Here is a 5,628-nt window from a genome sequence, read left to right as displayed (position 1 = left end):
ACAGCTTTTGGGCTTTCCATGTTCTGATACCTACAAGTTTCTCTTCCAGACTGTCTTCTTCAATTCAAGAGATACAACCTCCCCCTGGAAAACTCTTGGCAACCCTTCCTTGCTCCCCCTTTTTCTTTGGCATTCGATACTGTATCTTTGAACAAACAATTCAAGGCCTTCTTTCCACACATCTGGCCTGTCTCCATATTGAACCTATCAATGGTGGTCCCCCCTTAACCAGTTTGGCAAGGCCCAGCCTCCACACCTCTTATCCTCTGGACTTTGTCCACTCTCCCATCTCATAGCTTCCATCCCCATCACCTTTTACACACAAATCAGCCCACGTGGTGTCTTCTGTTGTCTCTATTAAACCCTCTTCATAGGCCTACATCCTTTCCAAGCCTGCTGTTCATGCATCTTCCATCTATCTTCTTTGCAAGGTGGAGATGCCACTGCTGTAGCACTCTGCATTATGCAGCACTGAGCAGTTGCACCAGGAAGTGGTTTTCCCCCCAACTCCATCCCTTTGCCTAAAAGCAGCTCAAAACCACCCTGAGGTCAAACCAAGCACTTCAACAAACTGTCTGTCCTGTCTACCTCTGTGCTCCTGACTTTCAGCTGGTCCCCTGCTCTCCAGGTGGAGGTGAGGGACTGTGGAAAACTGCAGGGCAAGGACCATCATGCAGCTCCTGAGGAGGTTCTGTACCCAGTAACCACTCACAACTGAGGTAAGAGATGGTGTGAGCTGCAGCTTTCAGTCATGGTCTTTCCTTGATGGGATGTAATGGAGGAACCATTGAGAACAGAATATAGAATTAACCAGGTTGGAAAAGACTTTTGAGATCATCAAGTCCAACCTATCACCCAACACCATCTGATCAACTAAACCATGGCACCAAGCACCTTATCCAGTCTCTTTTTAAACAATTCCAGTGATGGTGACTCCACCACCACCCTGGGCAGCATATTCCAATGGCAAATCACTCTGTCTGGGAAGAACTTCTTCCTAACATCCACCCTGGTGCAACTCAAGACTGTGTCCTCTTGTTCTGTCACAGGTTGCCTGGGAGATGAGACCAATCCCCACCTGGCTACAACCTCCCTTCAGGTAGTTGTAGATGGCAGTAAGGTCTCCCCAGAGCCTCCTCTTCTCCAGGCTAAACAACCCCAGCTCCCTCAGCTGCTCCTCACAGGGCTGTGCTCCAGGCTCCTCACCAGCCTTGTCACCCTTCTCTGGACATGTTTGAGCAACTCAACATCTTTGTTGAATTGAGGAGCCCAGAACTGGACACAGTACTCAAGGTGTGGCCTGACCAGTGCTGAGTATAGAATGACTTCCCTGCTCCTGCTGGCCACACTGTTCCTGATACTGACCAGGACAGCACTGGCACACCTCTGGGTGCTCTCCAGCATTCCCACCCTGGCTTGCTCTGGTCCATGGCACCAAAAAGGCGCCACACTCCTTTTATCGATCAGGCTGTCCCTCCCTGCATGTGCTCTCTTTGTCCCCCTTTCCCCCCAAAAAAATGAAACCCCAGCCGAGAAAAGTCACCAGCTGGAGTTTAATTTCAGACTCCAAGGCGTATCTGGAGCCAATTTGCAATGCGCTTACTCCGAAAATCGCCCTCCCCTGCGACGCCTGACAGCTCCAGACCACAGTCCTGCTCTCAGCTCCGAAGGAAAAATGTTTTAATTTGTCACAAACCAATTATAGCGTCTCATCTATCCCTGAATTACTCATCTTGGCTACAGCCTAGGACAAAGGGCCCCTCTGAGAGGAGATTAGACATGGATATTAACAAGAGAAAAAGTGTCCACTGTCTCACCTTGCTGGGGACGCGGCTTCCAGCGAGACAGGAAAAGGAAACCCCTCCTGACTGACAGCCCTCCCCATCCCACGGCAAATCCCTGGCTTCACGCGGAAGAATAGTCACGACACCCTCGGTATTCAAATGATGTTCATGCATGGCAGATAACAGAGTCACGGCTGGCAGAGCTGCAACAGGAATACAAATAACCCTCCCTCCCCTGCTCGCTGCCACAGGCACACCACCACCGTGCCGCAGCGCGGGCCAAGCTGCCGGCACTGCGCTACGCGGGGTGGGGAGAGGTGTGGGTGCTCAGGTGGCTGCAACTGACTCCTCTGGGCTACTTGTGCCACCCTTCTAACACAGCCCCTTTCCCTCAAGCCTTGCACTAGGCTGGAATGCCCTCCCAAGGACTCCTAGCAAAGAGGTCTGAATGCCCTCCCAAGGACTCCTAGCAAAGAGGTCTGAATGCCCTCCCAAGGACTTCTGGCAAAGAGGTCCAAATGCCCTCCCAAGGACTTCTGGCAAAGAGGTCTGAATGCCCTCCCAAGGACTCCTAGCAAAGAGGTCTGAATGCCCTCCCAAGGACTTCTGGCAAAGAGGTCTGAATGCCCTCCCAAGGACTCCTAGCAAAGAGGTCTGAATGCCTCCCAAGGACTCCTAGCAAAGAGGTCTGAATGCCCTCCCAAGGACTCGTGGCAAAGAGGTCCAAATGCCCTCCCAAGGACTTCTGGCAAAGAGGTCTGAATGCCCTCCCAAGGACTCCTAGCAAAGAGGTCTGAATGCCCTCCCAAGGACTCCTAGCAAAGAGGTCTGAATGCCCTCCCAAGGACTCCTAGCAAAGAGGTTCTCCCCAGTGATCTCCTCCCAGTCTAGCTGCCTGGCATATTTGCCGCTCTAGCAGGGTGCACTAGCATCCCTTTGAGTTCTTGCTTTGGACCAAACCCAGTTTCTCAGGCCCCATGTCCCTTCATACAGCCACTTCTTCCTTTCTGTTTGAACCCTGCACTGGCCTCAGGCATTAACCTTCACCCCAACAGCCAAGGAGCCACCTTCCATGCTGGGACATAGCCACTGTGCTGTCTCTTGAGCAGCTCAGGTGCTGATTAATCTACCTGGAAACAGGTGATGAACACTCAAAAGCAGCACCCAAAGCATAGGCAAGAGTCACTTTGCATTTACGATCACAGCCACAACGAGTCCCAGCCACTTAACTCAGCGGCAGGGACAGAAAGCTGCAGGCAGAGCTGGCCTCAGTCAGCTGGATAGATTGGATGGGTTGCTGCTCCGTCTCAAGTTGACTCGAGGCATCTGAGGGCAGCCACAGCACTCCCTTCCTCTCTGTGCCTACTGCAGATCAGCCTCTTCCTCGGTTGAAGAGGGAGACGATGAAAACCAATTTCCCTTTGTGCTCATGGCGAATAATTTGGAGAATTCCCCTTGTTTACTCAGAACCGTTAATGATGCGTCAGAAATTACCTCCGAGATTGTAATTAAAGAAAACGGCAGAAGAGAGAGACATACACACACCACACACACACACACACACTGCCTCATCACAGCTTCAGCTGCAAGTCTTGAAGTGCTGGAGCAGACAGCAGCCTCCCCACCGCCCCAAGCCTGCAGGACTCCCAAGAGCCCTTTCTAAGTGGCAGAGGCTCGGGGGTGAGCAGACCCCACACCCTCCTCACGCTCCTCTTCAGCCCCAAAGAAAGCAGCAGCAGCAGCAGCACTCTGGATATCCAGGAGCTGGCGAGGCCATGAACCCGACTGGAAGCCATCAGGAAATGAGTGGGAAGCTCAGCCCCCTTAAAACCATTTTGGAAGTGGAGCAGCTGACCTAGAAGAGTAATTAAGCTCTCAGTCATCGCTGAAATGCAGACACCCACATGCATCCTCTCAGTCAACCCCCTGCTAGCCTGACCTCGGGGCTTGGCGTCAGATGGGGCTGGAGTGAAGCACAAACAGCCCTTTCCCGTGGAGAAGGAGAGGAATTCGATTCCTTCTCAGTTACAGGAGGGTGCCTGGATTGCCCAATTACTCAGGAGTGACCACTATGGAGAGGCAGCTGAGAGCTGGTTCCCCAATACCTCCCTCTCCACTCCATCCCAAGGCCAAATCCTCCTGCTTTGCTTCTCCACAGGGTGAGCAAAGCTGCTTGTGCCAGGAGAGCAAATGGGGGTCAGGCAGGGGAATCAGCTCAGCCAAAAGCAGCCAGCTGGAAAAAAGCCAAAATGCTGTCCCCTTTCTCCACCTTAGCCAGCAGCTTAGTTCATCTAGGACCCATTTCAAGCCTTGGATTAGGAGAGTGGTGCAGATTTAAAATCCTTTGAGGCCCAAATTCAAGGTAGAGCAAGGAAGAACAATCTGGCTTGAGCTCATGTTCACAACCAGCAGCTGTCTGGGTGTGTAGGAGCTGTGGGGCTGTGGCAGGCTGGAAGGGCCTTTGTACTGTAGACCCTGGCCATGAGTAAGAGACAAGAGTTTGGGTCTCTGGCCAGGATGCATTTGGACTACTGCTCCACTATTTATCTGCTCATCTTTGGTGTGGAAATAATTGCAATCAGTCTTGAAGTCAGGCCATAACCTCCTGTTCCTGGTCGTGTGGCAATGAAGGCTGTCTCCACTCCCATTCTCAGTATTTCTCTATCTGGAGATGACTTAAACCTCTTAAACCCATAGAGCAATTCTAGGTGAGCCTCACAGCCCCTAGACCATGCTAAGCATCTCAGACCCCAGCAGACTTTTCCCTTGAAAACAGCTTCTTGGAGGCAGGTATGCTGTAGCTAGCAGGTGTAATGGGCGCTTGATTTCTGGCAGCAGTTTGGCCTTCTCAGGAAAGCAAACCCTACAGCAGGTCAATCCATGCTGTCACTGCCACTGCAAGGCACCAGGGCTTGCTGTATATGCATCTTGTGATCATGTTCCTGCACAGACCCATCTCCTGCCTGCCTTTAACATGGACCAAGGGTAAACTGCCCCATGTCTCCTAAAGATAGGAGGATCCAATGAGTTTGGAGAATGTCCCCCTCAAAGCCACACAGACTAAACTTCTGAGGGTAGAGAATCTGAGCCTGAAAAGATGAGAACCCAGCAATAATGGCAGCCTGGGATAGCTGTAGGAGTGGGACCCACTTATTAGGAAGGGTATGTCTCTCCTTCAGAGCTGGTTTCAGCTCCTTCCCTCTCAGCTGGAGCCTATGCAGGCAGGCTTATTTCTAGGGATTTGCTGCCAATGTCAGGTCTGGAGGAGGAGCTGTCTTCTAGTCCCCCATGTTTATACACAGCCTGAAGAAAGAGCTTCCTGACAAGCAGACTGGCATGGCAAGACACAGTGCACCAGGCCCTGTGGTCAGCAAAACCAGCTCACCTTCCCCTTTGGCCAAGCACAAGCCAACATGGAGCAGAGTGTGGTGACAGCACTTCCCCAAGTGTTTTACCTGAGGAAACCCACAAGCCCCTCCATTCATGTCACCAATGCCACAGTACAGCTATAGCAAAGCAAGATCTGCCCCTACACTGATGGCTTGGTTGAGATCCCATGAGACTTGGGGATGTGTGTGATGCTAAAAGCAAGGGGGAAATGCACTTACCTGAGAGCCAGGGGGAGTTTGACAAGGAAAAGAAATCACTGAGAAACCTCTTGGTGATGCTGCTTCCCCAGGGCCTGCAGGTGGTCTGCAAGCTCTGGGCATGGAACCCTCTCCATCACAGGTATGCCAAGCTCTTGCTACCACTCAGCTCCAGAGAGGGATCATCAGCTCCAGAGACCAGGGCAGCCCACACCCAGTAACTCACATCCAAGCTTGCACTGGGACTCTGAGATCTG

This window comes from Melanerpes formicivorus, unplaced genomic scaffold, assembly GCF_026170545.1.
Source record: "Melanerpes formicivorus ecotype bairdi unplaced genomic scaffold, bMelFor1.0.p_v2 SCAF_14, whole genome shotgun sequence".
Lineage (NCBI taxonomy): Eukaryota > Metazoa > Chordata > Aves > Piciformes > Picidae > Melanerpes > Melanerpes formicivorus.
The sequence above is the reverse complement of the archived record's forward strand: the minus strand, read 5'-3'. Positions refer to the sequence as shown.